Genomic DNA, 21931 nt, shown 5'->3' on the forward strand with positions numbered 1-21931 from the left:
AACTCAGAATGGCAAGAAAAAGATTGTGAGATAAAAAGTTTTTTTTTTTTTTTTAACCCCCGGCAGAAACAAGCATCCAGACTAGCTTTAATAAAGTGCCTAGCTTTATTAAACCTGGCTAAAGAGCATTCCATATTGACTATGTGCTGCATATTCATTAGCCACAGTCTTGAAAAGTATGTTAAATCCTAAGTTATGGAGAATCAGGAACCTTTATTGGAGCTCACTATCAATACCCTGCAGGTTTCTCCAGGGGACTAATCTTTGCAATTAGTGATGTGCATTTAAGTTACAAATAAACGTTTTACTACTTGTGTTACAAAAGGCAACTTTCTAACAATGCCTCAGGAAGTGAACTTGCCCTTTCTCATAGCCCCCTTCTTTTGAATTATACATGGACCTTGACTATGTTGTTGAATTTATGATTTGTTCAAGCCATTCCTTATCTGCTGCTGCACTGCTTGTGAATACAATACATCACAGACTGAGGAGAGAGGGAAAAAGAACACAAGATGTACAATGTCTAGAAGCAGACTTGCTCTTTCAAAAAACTTAATACTGATTTCAAGTGCTGACGACAGCTGTGATTGTTGTTTGTGGCATAATGAGACCATAATAATATAGTATTATACTATAACATTAGATAAGAAGTAAATGTACAATAGGTACAAACATGTGTGCTCCATACAAAGTAAGTCAGGTGCAGTCGTTCTTTTCGATCAATTTAAGTGCTTCAATGAACTTGTGACATGTATTATATTTGATTATTTGATAACATAATCTTTAAATTAGGTGCTGTCTGAGGCGATTTTGGGATTTCAGTCTTAGTGAGGCTCAGTCTCTTATCAGCACAGGAGCTGATGTGGCTCAGACGAGTATTTCTTGCCTTAAGTGCAAGAGGTCACGAGTTTGAATTCTGCTCTACTTGACAACGTCTTAAAATAAACATTAAACTAGCAACTGTCTGGCAGTAGATGCATATCAGTAATAGTGATGTATTTGTTGCATTTTATTTTGTGATTTTGCTGGAATGGAGAATGTTTGGATGAGAGAGACAGATAGAGCTGAAACTTTTCTGCACGTTTTGCTCCATGCCAAAGGTTTTTGCTTAACGTAGTTAACTTGAAGTGAAGGGAAATTTTAAATAGCTTACTGCAGCTGTTGTTTTCAGAAAATGTGAAGCGATAATCATATAATCACAGATTTTAAAGAGTGCTGCTGAAAGCTACTGTTCACAGCATTAAAGGAGTAGTTCACTTTTAGATTTACAGATAAAGTACTCACCCCCTTGTCATCCAAGATGTTCATGTCTTTCTTTCTTCAGTCGTAAAGAAAAGGTGTTTTTTGAGGAAACATTTCAGGATTTCTCTCCATAGAGTGGAGTTCTATGGTGACCCCGAGTTTGAACTTCTAAAATGCAGTTTAAATGCAGTTTCAAATGGCTCTAAATGATCCCAGCCGAGGAATAAGGGTCTGATCTAGCAAAACGATTGGTTATTTTCTAAAAACATTTACAATTTATATACTTTTTAATCTCTATACAGAGTACACACAGAGATAGACAAGACAAGCATTTGAGGTTAAAAAGTATATAAATTGTAAATGTTTTCAGAAAATAACAGATCATTTCGCTAGATAAGACCCTTCTTCCTCGGCTGTGATCATTTAGAGCCTTTTAAGGCTGCATTTTGGAAGTTCAAACTCGGGGGCACCATAGAAGTCCATTATATGGAGAAAAATCCTGAAATGTTTTACTCAAAAAAACATAATTTCCTTATGACTGAAAAATGGATGACAAGGGGGTGAGTACATAATCTGTAAATTTTTGTTCTGAAAGTGACCTACTCCTTTAAGTTCAAGTTAACTAAAAATGTTAGCTAATCAACCATATTGGAAAGTGTTACCAAAATATCTTTACTGTTACTTTTGATCTATTTAATGCATCCTTGCTTAATAAAAAACAAATAAATACTGACCCCAAATTTTTGAACACTGTAATGGTAGTCCACTGAAGGCGAGTTTGGGATGAACCCAAGTGCAGTTTATTGAGTGATGTCAAGTCTTGGATTGTGGATTTGACTTGACCTCACCAACAGCAGGTTTACAACATCAATACACGACAAGGAACAATGGAAACATGAGGGCTACTTATACTAGACAATGTAGATCACATGACACAAACCAATCAACGAGAAACAAGGAACCAGACTAAAGCAACCAATGAACAAACAGAACAGAGATCCACATGGCAAGACATAAACCAATGAAAGCATGACACATAAACTAAGAAACCAATGACAGGAATACAAGAGGGCAAGGGAAGCAAGACTAGACAAGGACCATGGCTACACTTCAAGATAAAGACATGAAATCAAGAACATAAACAAAACCCCAAAACAAAACCCAAACCACACGTTACAAACACATGCATTACAAATATAACAAAAAGAAGAAAACAAACAAATAAAATAGGTTTCTGGCTCCTTAACCAAAGAATCAGACAGTGTCAATTTAATCAACATGTGAATTATTCATTTTACCTTCTAAATCATTTTTCCATGGAAACAAAACAACATATTTCAAACTATAAATGACTTTTTTTTTATCATAATATAACTGAGTGAGTGTGTGTGTTCCAGCGGTCAGCCTCTGCTTTGGTATCTTTAAAATTGGCTTAAAATATTATATTTAAAAAAAATAAATAAATAAGAGGCTGCTTGACCGGGGCATTTGAAAGATCAGCTCAAACTCTTACATTACACTGAGGAGCAATGGCTGTTGTGATTAAGTGAGTGTTTATGCATGAGGAGAATCTTTTAACAGGATTACTGGAGATGGTGAGTCATTGTGTTGTAGGTCTATAGCTGTATATTTATAACAAAAGGCATTATAAAGAAGCCTGCCACAACCTAAAGGCTAAAAGATATGTCTTCAAAGGCCACAACAGTGTGCGTGGCTGAAATCGTCTTGGCAGGCCTTTCGCTTCACTACTGGCTCTGGCACACAAGTGCTAAACAACACTGTTGGCCCTCCATAAGCGGCTGTATCACAAACAGTACTACAACAGTGGCATAAGAAATGTCCCTGCCTATCAATGGTGCAGTGCATACATCTGCATCAGAGAAAATGTTTCTTTCTTCAGTGGAAAAAAAGGGGGGGGGGGGGGGGAGTTGTTTTGAAAACATTCCAGGTTTTTTCTCCATATTAGTGGACTTCAATGGGGATCAGTGGGTTGAATTTACAAATTGCAGTTTCAATGCAGCTTCAAAGGGCTCTACACAATCCCAGCCGAGGAATAAGGGTCTTATCTAGTGAATGATTTTCTTAAAAATATATATAAAATGCTCGTGTTGCAATAGCTCGACCTTACGCATAACATAGTCATGTTGGAAAGGTCATGTGTGATATAGGCAGAAGTACTGACTCTGTACTACTGTTTACAAAGCAAACATGCTGAGAAAGTCAAACGCCCTTTAGGTAAAACAATGATGTCAGATGATTTCGAAATTGGAGAAGAAAATAAGAGTTTTTCGCTCTACCCTACCTTTTTGAACTGAAGTACACAGATGAAGAACTAACCACATGTGACCTTTCCAACGTGATTACGTAATGCGTGAAGTCTGCAGAGCTAGTGCAAGATGAGCGTTTGTATTTAAAACATATATACTTTTTTTAAAGACTCTTATTCCTTGGCTGGGATCGTGTAGAACTCTTTAAAGCTGCATTAAAACTGCAATTTAGACCTTCAACCCATTGGTTCCCATTGAAGTCCACTATATGGAGAAAAATCCTGGAATGTTTTCCTCAAAAACTTTCATTTATTTTCAACTGAAGAAAGAAAGACATGAACATCTTGTGGGGGTGAGCAAATTATCAGGAGATATTTATTCTGGAAGTGAACTTATTATTTTAAATGGATCAAGTGAGAGTGAAGACATTTATAATGTTTAAAAAAAATGTTTTTCAAATAAATGTTTTTTTTTTTTTAACTTTCTATTCTACGCACCTGCAGTTTTTCCTGTCCGGAGCACTACAATTTTCTCAAGTTTTACAAACGTTTTATTCTATTCACCAAAAATAATATTAATACAAAAATTAAAAATAAAACCTTGAAAAAAAAATGTATCATAGTTTCCACAAAATATTAAGCAGCACAATGTTTTTTTTTCATTAATAAAAATAAGAAATGTTTCTCATCAAATCAGCATATTATAATCAAATCAGCATATTAGAATGATTTCTGAAGGATCATGTGACAAAGTATGTGACTTGAGTAATGATGCTGGAAAATAAAAAGTTTTGCATCACAGGAATAAATGACATTTTAAAAATATATTAAAATAGAAAACAGTTATTTTATATTAATATTATTATTATTATTATTATTATTATTATTATGTATTTATTTATTTATTTTTTTACATTAAACATTAAAAAAAAAAATCTTATAACCAAAAAATATTTTAACCAAACTAATTCTTTCCCAGCTAGCAAGGAACATTATCAGATTGTTCTGGCAAGGTTATCTCAAAGTTATGAACAAACACTCTTTCAGTAACAATAAGAAAATTTTATCTGTTCTTGATATTCTCAAAATTTTAGTCCAAAAAGGTATTTAAAATTGTTTTATAGAACGTTTCTAAGTGTTACTATTTTCGGTCCAATAACTACCTGGTCCGATGACGGAAATGAACCTCTTGGGAACATTTTCACAAGATGCGAAATACCAAGCATATGACTGCAGTTTCTAACAGAAATAAACACTAGAGGTGATAAAACAGTGGACACTTGTAATAATGTTCATACACAGTTATGATTACAGCTCCATATGTTTCACTTTCCGGACGTAACAATCTTTGGGTATGAATCTCATCAAAACCATGACTCATGATTAAAGAGCTAAAGGATGAGAGATTGAAAAAAACAAGCTAAAACGGCATGCTCGGAAGTGTATTTTTATGTCACATTTGCTTTTGTTTATACTGTTTTTGGTAGGTTTAGATGTAGTGCAGATGGTATGTTATTTTAAAACATCCAGTGCATTACAGTTATAGTGCCACTTGATGGACATTTCAAGTCAGAACTGCAGTGACACATACAGAACCAACATCACTTAAAATGTACCATATGAACGTTCATCTGTTCCAGAAGGAAAAAACTAACACTATTTTAGCACCATCCAGTGGCCTTTTTGCATCGAATACGTCACGAAATATACATTGCGGTACGTATTTCATGTCTTACGAAAAAGTTCCCAGAGGTATGTTTGCGTCATGAGATCAAGTTGCCCAATAATGTTTGTCAAATGTCAAATAATGTTCCCTTAACATTTGCATAACCAAGAAACAAACTTTTTTAAAACATTTAAAAAACTGGACATTTCAAGTGTTCAGAGAACATTTACATCATTTAATGGGAACAATAGCAAATCGTTCTTAGAACTAATTTTTATTAGCAGAATCAACAACCTTTCCTTTACAAACCCTTAACACCAAGTACGAACGCTAAAAGTGACGTATTATTCAATTACTCCAAGGCAAAGGAAGGAACCTTTTGTTAGACCTGCGAGTTACACTTTCAATACTTTTCTGATGACATGCAGCTGTACTGTGTTACAGTGATGTGTGTCGATTAATGAAATGTGCTGTCGATGCATCATGTTAACCCCAAGAATAAACGTTCACGAGTCAGCACTTCCCCTCCATCTCCCAACTGTGTGACGGTTCTGCATTGTTTCCACCATCACGTGTCTCCAACACAGGGACTTGTGGGAAATGTGCCATGCAACACAGTGTCATGACTCTCCTGTCAACAAAATCAAATATGTGGGATCGAAAAAATCCACTATGTCAGTAGACAGAATCTCACAGGAAAACCATGTTACATTCCCTTCCCAAGAATAAGCCAGTGCGTTTGTACAGACAGTCCATCCTCCTAAAGAGAGAAGCTCTCATCCATCAGGGTGAAGCACATTAGGATCTCATTGCAATAGTTTGGGGTATTAAGAAATGAACCATTAGGCAGAGGGAAATGGCATGTGACGCCATTCCAGGTGGTATGAATCTGACTGGATGATTCACACAGTCATTGCGAGCGCACAGGAAAACAGTCATATTTCAGCATGGAAATGCTCACACACTGCTGTGAAGAAAACAGACTGTGGTTAGTGAGGGGGATGCTGATGGTATGAAGCTCATCCAAGCTCTAATAAAACATTCTTAAAGGAGCTAAAAATGATAATTGTGTCATTATTTACATACTCACCCTCGTGCCGTTACAAAATGGTAGGATTCTCTTCCTTCCACAAAACAAAACAAAAAATAATAGTACATATTCTGAAGAATCTCCATGCAGGTATTTTACATGCAAAAGGATTTATTGTTACCATGACTGAAAATAAAAACAAAATTAAAAGAAGTCCATATGATTTTTGAATTATATTATAGTCTTCCAACATCATTTGATTGCTTTGTGATCAACATTTTGGTCATTATTCACTGGTGAGCTGTTAACTCGAGAACTGCTGCCACTTAATTATCAGACAGAGAGTTGATCTCAAGAACCGGATCAATCATTTAGATTAGCGAACAAATCGTTCAGTCTTGATTCTTTCACTGAGCCGGTTCTGGAGATCAACTCACTTGCTATGTTTACATGCGATCAAGTAATTTGTTAGTAATTGGATTGATGGACTAATTGGACTGATTGGATTGGAAGGGTTAGTGTTGCTCTGAAATAATCTGACCAATAAAGGGAAAAAAAGCATGTAAACTATGGTAAGTGAATGAGACTGAATTAAAATTTCCTGATCATTTACTCACCCCCATGTCATCCAAGATGATCATGTCTTCCTTTCAAAAATTAAGATTTCTGAGAGAAACATTCCATGGATTTCTCTCCATATAGTGCACTTCAATGGGGATCAACGGATTGAAGGTCCAAAATGCAGTTTCAATGCAGCTATAAAGGGCTCTACACAATCCCAACTATGGAATAAGGGACTTGTTTAGCAAAACGATTGGTAATGTTTTAATACTTTTTAACCACAAATGCTTGTCTTCCGCTAGCTCTGCGTCTATAACTTCACGCATTACATAGTCCCATTGGAAAGGTCATGCGGGATGTATAGGCGGAAGTACCGACCCAGTGTTTACAACGATAGTCAATCGCCCTTTACAAAAAAAAGGTAAAACAGCAATGTCTGACAATTTTGAAGTTAGAGTAGAAAATGAGATGGAGTCTTTCGCACTACCGTACCTTTTTAAACCGGACTACACAGATGAAGAACTAACCACGTGTGACCTTTCCAACGAGATTACGTAATGCGTGAAGTCGTAGACATGCATTGCACAGCTAGTGCAAGATGAGCATTTGTGGTTAAAAGCATATACTTTAATTTTTTTTTTTTTTTTAGAAAATGACTAATCGTTTCACTAGATAAGACCCTTATTCCTCGGCTGGGATCATGCAGAGCAATTTGAAGCTGCATTGAAACTTGGGACTTATCCTGGAATGTTTTCCTCCAAAACCTTAATTTCTTTTCAACTGAAAGAAAGAAAGAAAGAAAGAAAGAAAGAAAGAAAGAAAGAAAGAAAGAAAGAAAGAAAGAAAGAAAGAAAGAAAGAAAGACATGAACATCTTGAGTGACATGGGGGTGAGTAAATTGTCAAAAAATATAAATTCTGAAGTGAACTAATCCTTCGAGATATCTTCAAAGCAAAAATGAGAATTATACTCACATGGAAAAGAATGTGAATGTGATTTCAAGATTTATAGTTACAGACCATTTGAGGGATGTAAACAATAACAGTCAAAGGCATTTCTGGTGGGTGTTCCATAAAACAAGTTTACCAAATAAGCCAGGCTTATTTCAGTTAGTCTGACTTATTGTCAATTGATTTGGCTCAAAATAAGTCAGACTAACTGAAATAAGCCTGACTTATTTGGTAAACTTGTTTTATGGAACACCCCCCGGTGTTATATTTTTAATTCCAATAACGCAACCCAGTCTCGTAAAAATACGGACCTCTGGGTGCTTTTTAGCAACACCGTTTTTACGTACCCTACTGCACATTTCGCGAAAGTTTCAAAAATAAATGTCTACTGAGTGGCGCTAAAACTCAGGTTCAATACATGAACCCTGGCACGTATTTATTATGTTGATATAAGTATGTATTGCTGTGTTTTATTACTTTGCTTCAGGTATGTATTGTGGCGGTTCAGAGTTCTAATATCCAGGGACTGCTGCTAAAAGTTAATGCTCTATCGTGTTGAAAATATATGCCCTACACCAAACCCAACCCTAAACCTATACCCGATAATTTTAACAAATGCAAAGCCGATATAAAAATGCATTTGTTGACGCCATTTGAATCTTCCTTGTGTGTGGATTTGAACTCCTTTGTCAAACCGTAGTTACACGGGATTCGAACAGGAGCTTTTGACCTCTCAAGTATATCTCCGTACTGCGTGAGCTACCAAACAAACCTACCGTCTATGAAAAGCCATAGATATGAAGCTGGATATGTCATGCTAACATTGAAAAGCATCGGTTTTCAAATCTCCCAGCATATTAAAATAGTTAAGTCATAATATTCTTCAAGTAATTGTGCGAAAATGACGCTTTATCGAATAAAAGTGTTGAATAAAATGAATAAAAGTGTCAGTGGGAGTTTTACTGCCTCTAGTGTTCTTTTTTTTTTGGAAAGTGCGGTGATATGTACTTATTGGTAAGTATTTTGCGTATAGCTAAAAAGTACCCCCAGGTATGTTTTTGTCATGAGACCAGGTAGCAATAACTTCTGAAAATCAAAAAAGGTACACATTTTGATAAAACGCTATGACAGCTGTGTTAATATTAGTTAGGACTGAATTGCCTCTGGTTACTTTTTGAAATAGTTTAATGACAAACATGAAATGTTTATGGGTCAATGACATCACTGCAATTAAATTGTAAACATGCTTACTGACTTACTGACAGTCATTTAGTTTAAGTGTTTTTGCACTAACAGCTCACTAGTTGGCTGATTATTAGTGAATATTTACAATAAATTCAGTCTGTTTCTCATACAAAGCTGTTGTATGGCTTCAGAAATATAGTAATGCTTTGTGGTGCTTTTTAGAAGCTCAAAAACTGTCATTGTATTGAACAGTGCCACATGAAGCTTCATAAATGTTCATTTTGTATTCCATGGAAAAAATAACTGTGAGAATGACATGAGAGTAAATAAATAATGACAAAATTGTAATGTTTATGCGCACTGTTCCTTTACATGATTTCCCTAAACCTTGCACTGTATGTGTCACATTCACACTAGGTGGTGATTCAGGTGCCATTTTTGACAACCAGCATAAATCCCAAGTTGGTCTGATGCCTAAACCCATGATATGCTCTCAAACAAGCAGCAAGTGAGCTTATTTATTATTATTTGTAATGTATTCAAAGAAAAGCTGCCAGTAACTTCACTCTTTACTCGAGTGGGCTTTCAGAGTTTAAATGTTCAAAAACTGTTTACACTGTCTGAGGATCAGTTAAGTTGAAAAACCAAATAGATTTAATTAAAATCATCAACTTTCTCTCGGTCTTTGAAAAGCAGTCTATCTCAGATGTCACATGACAATTAAAAATTAACAGACTTTTATTTCAAAGGTAGTGTGTGTATGAGAGTGTCTTTAATTCCACTTTATGAGCGCTCCAAACATTTTCATTAATAATGAAGCCCTTCATGAGCTTCACGATATCCAAATCTATTTTTTATAAAGCGAACCACCCACATTTCTGTGTCCTATAAAAAAAAAGATGTTTAAATGAAATAAAAGTTTTTAATGAGACTCTAAGCTCCTCAAACAAATCCTAGAAGCTCAAAGACAGCATTAGTTTTCTTTTTAAAGCAAATTCTTTCAAAGTAATGAGAAGCGTTTCTAATAAGTCCTCAAATGGCTCAAGCTCCCTTATATCAAGTGGCCTGTAGTTTAAACACTTGTTTAGAAAGCCCATTAATCTTTGCAGTGTCAGAGCACAATGTCAGTGAGTTGTCAACACTGTGAGACGGAAATAATCTAAACAGCCTCCGCATACAATCTTTTTTTAAATAGCTGTCTGTGGTGGAGGCTTTCACTGTTTACACCAAAATGAGAATCACTAAAAAAAGCTGTCAGATGGAAATTTATATCCCATTGTAAAATGAGTGATGTGGATGGTGATTAAAATGATCTGTCTAAGTGTTCTCTGAACACCTTGAGAAAGTTTTCAAGTGCACACTTATGGAAAAAAGGTTAATTTGTCTCCAAATACTGGTGTCCGTTACAGTGGGCAGATCTTTTAAAGCCATTTTAATCATTCTGGATATGATTTAAAATCTATTGGTGATGACCTTTGACCCTTTTGGCTATAATTTTTATCGCCTTTATGAAGTTAGTTCTCCTCAAGTGACTTCTCCTCAAGTTTACACAGGTGTCCTATCAGATAACCAAAGGTCATATTATTAAGTTAAAAAAAAATAGTATACTCAAAAGGACAAATTTTCTGAAAATATACTCGCCCCTCAGGCCATCCAGGATGTAGATTAACTTGTTTCTTCCTCGGAACAGATATGGAGAAATTTAGCATTACATCACTTGCTCACCAATGGATCCTCTGCAGTGAATGGGTGCCTATCAGAATAAGAGTCCAGCTGATAAAAACACCACAATAATCCACAAGTAATTCACAGTCTATCAGTTAATATTTTGTCTAGTGAAAAGCTGCATGTTTTATTTAAAACTAATGTAATATAATACTATATTTCTCCAAATCTGTTCTGCTGAGGAAACAAACTCATCTACATCTTGGATGTCCTAAGGGTAAGTAAATTTCCACCATTCATTCGTTCACTTTTATTTATTTATTTTTGCTGAAATATGAACATAAGTCTCATTTGATAACCCCAAAGTGTCACAAACCCTTTTGTCTTCATGTTTAACACTGTATCAATTCTTTATTCATGTCATTTATATACCATTATTGTAGTTTTTAATATAAATTTTATTTTTATATTTTCAGTTTTGATTTTAATTGTAGTTAAAGTTTTTTTTATAGTTGATGATTTTAGTTTTATTTTATTTGCTATTTTTATATTTAGCTTTAATTTATAATTTAGTCTTAGTCATTTAGTCTTAAATTTATTTTATTTCAGTTAGTTGTCATGGTTTAATTTTTCGTTTAATTATGGAAGCCTGTTTCTGCCACCTAATAAAAAAATTTAAAAAGGTAAAAAGTTACTTTTTTCTTGCAATTGCAAGTTTACATTTTTCAATTTGGACTTTTTTTCTCAGAACTGCATGATACAAACTCAAAATTCTGACTTTTTTTCCCCAAAGCTGTGTGACTTAAACTTACAATTGTGAGTTATAAAGTTATTTTTGCGAGACAAATTCGAGAAATAAAATCAGAATTGCAAGAAATAAACTCACAATTCTGATTTTTCACAATTTATTTCTCACAATTGTGAGTTTATATCACTCAGTTCAGAGAAAAAAAGTGAGAATAGTGAGCAAAAAAAAATACATTGTAATTACTTTTTTTCTTTTTTATTCAGAGTTGAAATCCATATTTAATATTTCATTTTATTTTTAATGGAAACAATTTGTAATATTTTAGTTTTAGTTAACCCCATTGGTATCAGTGATATTTTGTCATCTAATGCAATTATATTCATACTTTTTAAAGCTTGTACTTTTTAAAGCTAAATACTTTTGAGGGTCACACCCTACAGAGATTGTTTAGTACAAATATGCAAGACACAGTTTCACATCCTTGAAAACAGCGTGTGTGAAATAAATGTCTATCTTTGTGATATATCTTGGTCTTCCAATAAATTTGATGCTGAAAGTGCTATAAATTTTCCATGTGAACTGCGGCTCCTTGCTTTGCTCTGTCAATAACTATTTTGTATGACCAGTAAATAATGATTTTACATCATATCATGATGAATGAGAGATTTTCAAGTGTTTACACTGCAGGCGCTCTCTTTGGACGCAGTACAAGTACAGTGCAATGGATTTCTGCACAGATGTCAATAAGATTTAGTGCCATTCAGTTTGTACGCTCATATAATCAGATGATGTTGTTAACTATCGCTCTGTGCCGGGCACAGGGTGTTGAAATTACTAAATAGGTCAGATGATGCATCACAATTTGCCAATCGTAAATGTGTGTCTAGAGCTACTTTTCCTGAAGAAAGATATTGCTTCATTATCACGCTCTAAATCTGGGAGAAGGTTGCAGTCTGTCTTTGAAGGTTTAATGTCTGCATGAGTGCTGACCTCAGGCCTAGTATAGCTCACATTTATGTAAACCATCACACCCACTTTGGTCTTACATCCTCATCTTCCTCTGGCTGTCGGTGTCCTCTTAGAGCCTTGAACCTCCATTCTTACACTCATACATTAAAGAAAGTTAGGCTGGAGCCCGTCCTACAGATTCATTCTGTTATTTCTAAGATGAAGTAGCCAGTGTTAAAGAGGCTACTGGTTAAAGAGCTAGGCTGGTAACCAAAAGGTTGCAGAACTGAAGACAGACATGTTTCAGAGGGATTGTCCTGTATCAGCTGTACTACAAGAGAATTTAGATAAAATGTGAGTTAAATGACAGAGTAGTTGTGTTCAAGCTTCAGCTGACATTTTACAAAGGTTAGCAAACACTGCTCTTTGTCTTTCTTAATGCTTGTTACGGAGGTTCCCATAAATCGGAGGATCCCCCTTGGTAATCTGCAGATATCTAATGATTAGGTTAGCTTTTTTTAATGTGAAACTGAAAGAATTACAATTACTTTCATCTACTTGTTACCTATTGTATAGAATGTCACCATTTTGTGTCATAGTTACATGTATGTTAGACTGCATGTTTGTTAAATGTAATAAAATGGAACTTATACAGTAAATGCACCAGTAATAGAAATAGTTTTTTGGTTAACTGTTTAGATTGTTACAGTACAGTATATACAGTGAGAAAATTTATTTGATCCCCTGCTGATTTTGTATGTTTGCCCACTGACAAAGAAATGACAGTCTATAATTGTAATGGTAGGTTTATTTTAACAGTGAGAGACAGAATAACACACAAATCACATTTAAAAAAAAATCAGTGAAATAAGTATTCAATCCTCTATCAATCAGCAAGATTTCTGGTCCCAGGTGTCTTTTATATGGGTAATGAGCTGAGATTAGGAGCACTCTCTTAAAGGAAGTGCTCCAAATCTCAGTTTGTTACCTGTATAAAAGACACCTGTATGCAGAAGCAATCAATCAATCAGATCCCAAACTCTCCCCCATGGCCAAGACCAAAGAGCTGTCCAACGATGTCAGGGACAAGATTGTAGACCTACACAAGGAATGAGCTACAAGACCATCGCCAAGCAGCTTGGTGAGAAGGTGACAACAGTTGGTGCGATTAATCTCCCTGTCAATCTCCCTCGGTCTGGGGCTCCATGCAAGATGGAGTTTCAACGATTATGAGAACGGTGAGGAATCAGCCCAGAGCTAAACGGGAGGATCTTGTCAATGATCTCAAAGCAGCTGGGACCATAGTCAACAAGAAAACAATTGGTAACACACTACGCCATGAAGGACTGAAATCCTGCAGCGCCCGCAAGGTCCCCCTGCTCAAGAAAGCACATGTACAGGCCCGTCTGAAGTTTGCCAACGAACATCTGAATGATTCAAAGGAGAAGTGGGTGAAAGAAAAAAATTGAAGAAAAAAAAAAAAAAGAAAATCGAGCTCTTTGGCATCAACTCAACTCGCTGTGTTTGGAGGAAAAGGAATGCTGCCTATGACCCCAAGAACACCATCCCCACCGTCAAACATGGAGGTGGAAACTAATTATGCTCTGGGGGTGTTTTTCTGCTAAGAGGACAAGACAACTGCGCCGCATCAATCGGATGATGGATTAGGCCATGTACCATCAAATTTTGGGTGAGAACCTCCTTCCCTCAGCCAGGGTATTGAAAAATGTGTCGCTGCTGGTTATTCCAGCATGACAATGACCCAAAACATACGGCCAAGGCAACAAAGGAGTGACTCAAGAAGAAGCACATTAAGGTCCTGGAGTGGGGCCTAGCCAGTCTCCGGACCTTAATCCCACAGAAAATCTGTGGAGGGAGCTGAAGGTTTGAGTTGCAAATGTCAGCATCAAAACCTTAGGAGAGGATCTGCAAAGGGGAGTGGGGCAAAATCCCTCCTGAGATGTGTGCAAACCTGGTGGCCAACTACAAGAAACATCTGACCTCTGTGATTGCCAACAAGGGTTTCGATAAGTCTTGTTTTGTGAAGGGGTCAAATACATATTTCACTCATTAAAATGCAAATCAATTTATAACTTTTTTGAAATGCATTTTTCTGGATTTTTGTTGTTGTTGTTATTCTGTCTCTCACTGTTCAAATAAACCTACCATAAAAATTATAGACTGATCATTTCTTTGTCAGCGTGCAAACGTACAAAATAATCAGGGGATCGAATTATTTTATTCCTCACTGTAGTGTAAAATCATTAGAATTGTAATTACTTGAACAATACATCATTTTAAAGGAAATTATTAAAGTGTGTGTGTGTGTGTGTGTGTGTGTGTGTGTGTGTGTGTGTGTGTGTGTGTGTGTGTGTGTAAAAAAGTAGAGATCATATGTACAAAAAGCCTAGCCTAAAAGTTTGAAGCAGTTGTAAAAGCTTGAAGTTTGAAAGATTAGATAGATGTTGATAGTATATTGCTAGCATATTTCTAGCGTGATTTGCATGTTGCTAACATGTTTTAGCATGTTTCTAACAAGATTAGCATTTTCTTAGCACAATTTCATAAAAAAAAAACAGATAAACCAAGCTACAACCAAAAACCAATCAAAAACCAGCTGATTAAAAATCGAAAACAGTTAACAACCAGCTAAAACCACTTGATCTTAAAAATAAATAAATAAATAAATAAATAAACATTTAAAACCAGCTAAACCCAGCTAATAACAAAAAGACGACAGAAGAAAGGTTATGGTTAGGTTAACCCCTAACCTAGGCTTAGGCTGGTTGTAAAGTCTTAGCTGGTTTAAGCTGAAAAATAACTGGTTTAAAACCAGCCTGGGAGACCAGCCAAAGCAACTAACCATCTGGATTTAGATTTATTTATTTTTTTTCTAGTAGGGAGTTGTTAAGCTTTGCTATAGCAATAAACATCTTAAATACACCATAAATATAGTTTTTCAAAAGTTTTAGCCCCCACCCAGAAAGTATACAATTTTTGGTGGTTTTGATAGTCTGGTTAATGAAAGAAATGTTCAGTCAGATCATTTAGAAAATATATAATGCACCAAGTCAGACCAGTGTGAAGGTCAGGTTTACAGAGAATTTCTGGCAAGTCACCGCTTATAGTATTTGTACTCCAGGCTAAAAAAAAAATTAAAAAAAATAGACACCATCACAAAATTTTAAATGGTTTTACTTGTTATAATGGACTTGGTTGGTATTGGTTTTTAATGGAAACTGTAATGGACCCTGTGGGTTTTTTACTGGTAATTGGTCACCTTCTGTTGGTGGCTTTTTAAAACCACTAATGTCCCAAAATACACTACAGAAAACATTTTTTTAATGCTTTTAATTGTTAAAAGCTGATGGTTTGCAATGTTTGTAATGGTATTGTAGTGGAAACCATTAGAATTTCTATGATGGTGTCTATTGATTTTTATTTTCACCAGGGCTGTAAATTTAACATCTCAAAACCTAGGCTTTTCTGACTGTTGTAAAATTAGGTTATAATGTCTACATTTAAATATGAGACAGTACATTTCCACATTTCCACTGTTTTACTGGTCTGCAGTGCTATCAGCATTATAAACTAACACAAAGTGAAATGATCCATGCATCTCAGTTAAATCTGATTCATAATGTGCAGTTAGGGTCTAGTTACTTTTAGAAGAGGATATGATTATGACACTTTTTGTTATGACTGGCAAACATAACCGTTTCCATGCCTAAACAGATTGGGCATTACTGAATGCTATGGACTATAAAGCTCAATTTGTTTACTTAGCTTTATGGCTAATGTGGCTCACATGTATCATTGGCTTAACAAACCATGCCTAATGTCTCTAAGGTGAGCGCCGGTGAAAATACTTCCTCAATCTCATTTATTAAAATCCTACTCATCTTTCCACCCCCACACATAGTTATTTTGCAATTTTTTGCAAGTCACAGGCACACACACACACGGTTGTAGAAAGGCCCCAGGGCCTTGGCGGCAGGCAGATGTATCAGAACCAAGCACTTTTATATTCTGCCTGTACGTCAGTGGGTGCCGGGGTGCATCCATGTGTTACAGATGGGGTGTCCAGCGGATAAAGTGTGGCGGTGACAGCCCAACAATAAACAAGACCCCTTCTGCACCCACACACACTCCTCCCGTTTTACTCTGCGCCCTAAGAGAGAAATAACCAGAGACAGGAAGGAGCGGCACAGATCATATCATGAATATATTTAAAATCTATTCCTCTGCCTGTCGTTTTTTTATTTTACAAAAAGATATTTGGAAAAGATATTTGGTCCTGTTGCAATGCTTCAGTGATTTTGTATGTTTCTGTTTCAGTCTATAGCAAAGGAATTATATACTCATACTGGTTGGAGGTAAATACAAATGGTTTTAAACTCCTCTGGCTCTATCTGTTATTTTAGACTTCTCCTCTACATAAATCTGGTGTCTTGTAAATTCCTCTCTTTTTTCCTCTAAACTTTTAACCACAAAGATTAACAGATTTTTCAAGTAGAACATGTTCCTGGATCGATGTCCTTGTTAGTCTTGGAACAACAATCTTTTCAACCAACAAAATTATAGAAAAAGGGAAATGGTAGGCTTAGACTAAACAATATTAACATTAACCCAACATTTCCCTTTTTTTAAGTTTGGTTATGGTTTGGAATAGGGTCAGGTTATGTAATACTGCTAAAGTTGTAGATACCACCAGTATGTCTACATTGCATATTTCAGCACCCACTGACTGTACATTTTTGCCTGTAAATATTATGTAAGAACTATTAAACTTATTTCCGCCACTGAATAGACAATTAAAAAAAAGGTAACTGCAACTTTATTTCTCAAAATTGTAACTTCATTTCTCAGAATTCCGAGTTTATATCTCACAATTATGAGAAAGGAAGTCTATATTTCGCAAATCTATTTTTTTTATATCTCGCAATTCTGAGAAAAAAAAAAAAGTCTCACTGAATCTTGTAATTGTGACTTTTTTTCCCCAGAATTGCGAGTTCATATCTCACAATTCTGGCAAAACATGCACTTGTAAGTTATTAAGTCAGAATTGTGAGATATAAACAATCGTGACAACATATCAGTCGTTTTCCCTCTCAAAATTAGACTTTATAACACAATTGTGAGTTTTTATCTTACAATTCAAAAAAAAAAAAAAAATTTGAATTGCAAGAAAAAAAAAGTCACAATTTTGAGAAAAAGTCATAATTGCAAAATACAAACAAATATCAGAAATGGGAGTTTTTGTCTCACAATTCTGACTTTTTTTGCAATTGTAAGTTCATATCACGCAATTTTGAGAAAGAAAGTCAGAATTGTGACTTAATATCTCGCAATTATGACTTTAGAATTCACAATTGCGAGTTCATATCATGCAATTCAGAAAACAAAGGTCAGAATTACAAGAAAAAAAGTCAGAATTGCGAATTTGTATCACAATTCTGAGAAAAAAATTGAGATAAAAAGTCTCGCTGAATCTCGTCATTGTGACTTTTTTTCCCCAGAATTGCGAGTTTATATCTCACAGTTCAGGCTTTATAACATGCACTTATAAGTTATTAAGTCAGAATTGTGAGACATAAGCAATTGTGAGAACATAGTCTTTTTCCCTCTCAAAAAAGACTTTATAACACAGTTGTGAGTTTTTATCTTACAAAATTCTGAGAAAAAAATTTGAATTGCAAGAAAAAAAGTCAGAATTGCGAGAAAATGTCAGAATTGCAAAATACAAACTTGCATTTGTGAGAAAAAAGTCAGAATTAGAAGTTATCTCACAATTCTGACTTTATTTCTTGCAATTGTAAGTTTATATCACGCAATTTTGAGAAAAAAAAGTCAGAATTGTGAGTTAATATCTCGTAATTATGACTTTAGAATTCACAGTTGTGAGTTTATTTCATGCAATTCAGAGAACAAAGGTCAGAATTGCAAGAAAAAAAGTCAGAATTGCGAATTTGTATCACAATTCTGAAAAAAAAAAAAAAAAGGTGAGATAAAAAGTCTCGCTGAATCTCGTAATTGTGACTTTTTTCCCAGAATGGCGAGTTTATATCTCATAGTTCTGGCTTTATAACATGCACTTGTAAGTTATTAAGTCAGAATTGTGAGACATAAACAATTGTGAGAAAATATTGGCCTTTTTCCCTCTCAAAATTTGACTTTAGAATTCACAATTGTGAGTTTATTTCATGCAATTCAAAGAAAAAAGGTCAGAATTGCAAGAAAAACTTTATAACACAATTGTGAGTTTTTAATCTTACAATTCTGAGAAAAAAAAAATTTGAATTGCAAGAAAAAAAGTCAGAATTGTGAGAAAATGTCAGAATTGCAAAATACAAACTTGCATTTGTGAGAAAAAATATCAGAATTGGGAGTTTTTGTCTCACAATTTCTTGCAATTGTAAGTTAATATCTCGCAATTATGACTTTTAGAATTCAACAAAGGTCAGAATTGCAAAAAAAAAAAATAAAAAAAATAGTGAGATAAATTCTTGTTGAATCTCGCAATTGCGACTTTTTTCCCAGAATGGCGAGTTTATATCTCACAATTCTGGCTTTGTAACATGCACTTGTGAGTTATTAAGTTAGAATTGTGAGACAAACAATTGTGAGAACATATCAGTCTTTTCCCCTCTCCCTCTAGACAAAATTAGAAAATACAATTGAGAGTTATCATCTTACAATTCTGAGAAAAAAAAATTGAATTGCAAGAAAAAAAGTCAGAATTGTGAGAAAATGTCAGAATTGCAAAATACAAACTTGCATTTGTGAGAAAAAATATCAGAATTGGGAGTTTTTGTCTCACAATTTCTTGCAATTGTAAGTTAATATCTCGCAATTATGACTTTTAGAATTCAACAAAGGTCAGAATTGCAAGAAAAAAAGTAAAAAAAAAAAAAAAATAGTGAGATAAATTCTTGTTGAATCTCGCAATTGCGACTTTTTTCCCAGAATGGTGAGTTTATATCTCACAATTCTGGCTTTGTAACATGCACTTGTGAGTTATTAAGTTAGAATTGTGAGACAAACAATTGTGAGAACATATCAGTCTTTTTCCCTCTCCCTCTAGACAAAATTAGAAAATACAATTGAGAGTTTTTATCTTACAATTCTGAGGGGGAAAAAAATTGAATTGCAAGAAAAAAAAAGTCACAATTCTGACTTTAGAATTCACAACTGTGAGATTGTTTCATGCAATTCAAAGAACAAAGGTCAGAATTGCAAGAAAAAACATCAGAATTGTGAGAAAATGTCAGAATTGCAAAATACAAACTCACATTTGCGAGAAAAAAGTCAGAATTGGGAGTTTTTATCTCACAATTCCGACTTTTTTCTTGCAAATGTGAGTTTGTATTTTGCAATTCTGACATTTTCTCGCAATTCTGATGTTTTTCCTTGCACTTGTTTGTTTATGTCATGCAATTTTAGGAAAAAAAAGTCAAAATTCTAATTATATCTCGCAATTATGACTTTAGAATTCACAGTTGGGAGTTCATACCAGGTCAGAATTGCAAGAAAAAAAGTCGGAATTGCGAGTTTGTATCAATTCTGAGAAAAAAAAAGTGAGATAAAAAGTTGCAATAACCTTTTTTCATTTTTATTTAGTGGCATAAAATGAACTAGAAATCATTTGTAACATTGTTAAACACACACACACACACACACACACACACACAATTTGACCTGATTTTTTTTTAACAGTAGTGTAACTGTTTATATTTTACTGAGGTAGCTCTTTGTTTGTAGACCATTATGTTTGACAGCAACAAAAAACATATGAAAACCCCTGTTCAGGACAACATCCATCCTCCATTAAAGTACTAAAATACAGAGCAGTTGTTTTTGCAGATCACGGTAAAAAGACGTATATATGCCAACCCTCACCATGACTGATACTTCCCCCCTCTGTCTCTTTGTGTTAGGACTGACATTCAAGGTATTTGTGTAACTTAATGGCTGTTGCTGTCTGAGTCAAGCCTCCAGGAGCATTGATGTGTGCTGTTAACCTGGGGCCTGTCGTGGCAGAACATGTGAACACACTTATAGTCAACTGTAACGTCACCAATGTGTCACTGGCTCATGACTTGTTAACAGGACAGTGTTATCAAGGTGTGACCATGTGTGAAAATGAAAAGGTATCTACTGCAGGGTTCAATTTCCATTGGCAATTACAAGGTTTCCTGTCAAGAGGTAATAGGATCCATTCATCTTACTAGTGTTTGATTGTCAGTCACGTTTGACTGGTATGGAACATGGAAGTGAATGTTATTATTAACACTTTTACATGCTACTTAAGCTTTGATCAAAAAACACAGCGAGCTGCCTGGCAAAAACTGAGCTTTTTACAAAATGATGAACTGGAGTCATGTGAATTATTTGTGGATTATTTTTATCAGCTGTTTGGACTCCCATTCTGACAGCACCCATTCACTGCAGAGGATCCATTGGTAAGCAAGTGATGTAATACTAATCTGCATTGGACATACAGTATGCGTTTCAGAGAAAGCTATCCTAGAATACATTATGTTGAGCTCAGTGAAAAAAATAGCATGGCAGGGAAAGCAAGACATTTTACAGTATTTTATTTAATATCAAAAAAGGCCTATGGCGACATTTCTGCAAAATGCTATTGCATTGCTTCTGCCTCCAAAAGCACATTCAGTTTTATTAGACGAACATGAATCTGGCAATGTTTTATTACTTTTGTTGTTGTACGTATCACACCAGTTTGGATATGAAATGCCAGGTGAGTGGCACAGAAACGTAACCGATAGTGTTAAAAAGCAATTGCAAGATAAAAACACATTTTCATATGGAGGTAATTATGTGATTCAAATCATGCATTATGGTAAGTGTTTTGAGGTCATTACATTGTATCATGCAGGTATAGAAGCCCGTTTTCGCCACTTTATCTCACAACTCTGACTTTTTCTCTTGCAATTTAGAGTTTACATCTCACAATTCTGACTTTTTTTCTCAGAATTACATGATACAAGCTCACAATTGCAAGTTGTAAAGTCAGTATTGATATAAAATTGCATTTGCAAGGGAAAAAAAAATCAGTATTGCGAGTTCTTACAATCTCACAATTTTGACTTTATTTCTCGCATATATATATATATATATATATATATATATACACACACACACACACACACACACACACACACACACACACACACACACACACACACACACACACAGTACCCTCCACTAATATTGGCACCCTTGGTAAATATGAGCAAAAGTGGATGTGAAAATAAATCTGCATAATTTATCCTTTTGATCTTTCATTTTAAAAATTAACAAAATTCTAACCTGTCACTGAAATAAATCAGTAGAACCTAGGGGTGAAATCTCATTATGAAATAAATGTTTTTCTCTAGTTCACGTTGGCCACTATTATTGGCACCCAATTATAGCAACATCCTTTTCCCAAGATAACAGTTCTGAGTTTTCTCCAACAATGTCTAATGAGTTTGGAGAACACTTGACAAGAGATCAGAGACCATTCCTTCATACAGAATCTCTCTAGATTCTCCAGAATCTCTCTCTTCCCAGCTTCATATTGGTGCTTCTTCTTTTCAGTTTCTATACAGGGTTCAGGTCAGGGAACTGGGACGGCCATGGTGGAAGTTTCATTCTGTGCTCAGTG

This window comes from Garra rufa, chromosome 17, assembly GCF_049309525.1.
Source record: "Garra rufa chromosome 17, GarRuf1.0, whole genome shotgun sequence".
In the NCBI taxonomy this organism is placed as follows: domain Eukaryota; kingdom Metazoa; phylum Chordata; class Actinopteri; order Cypriniformes; family Cyprinidae; genus Garra; species Garra rufa.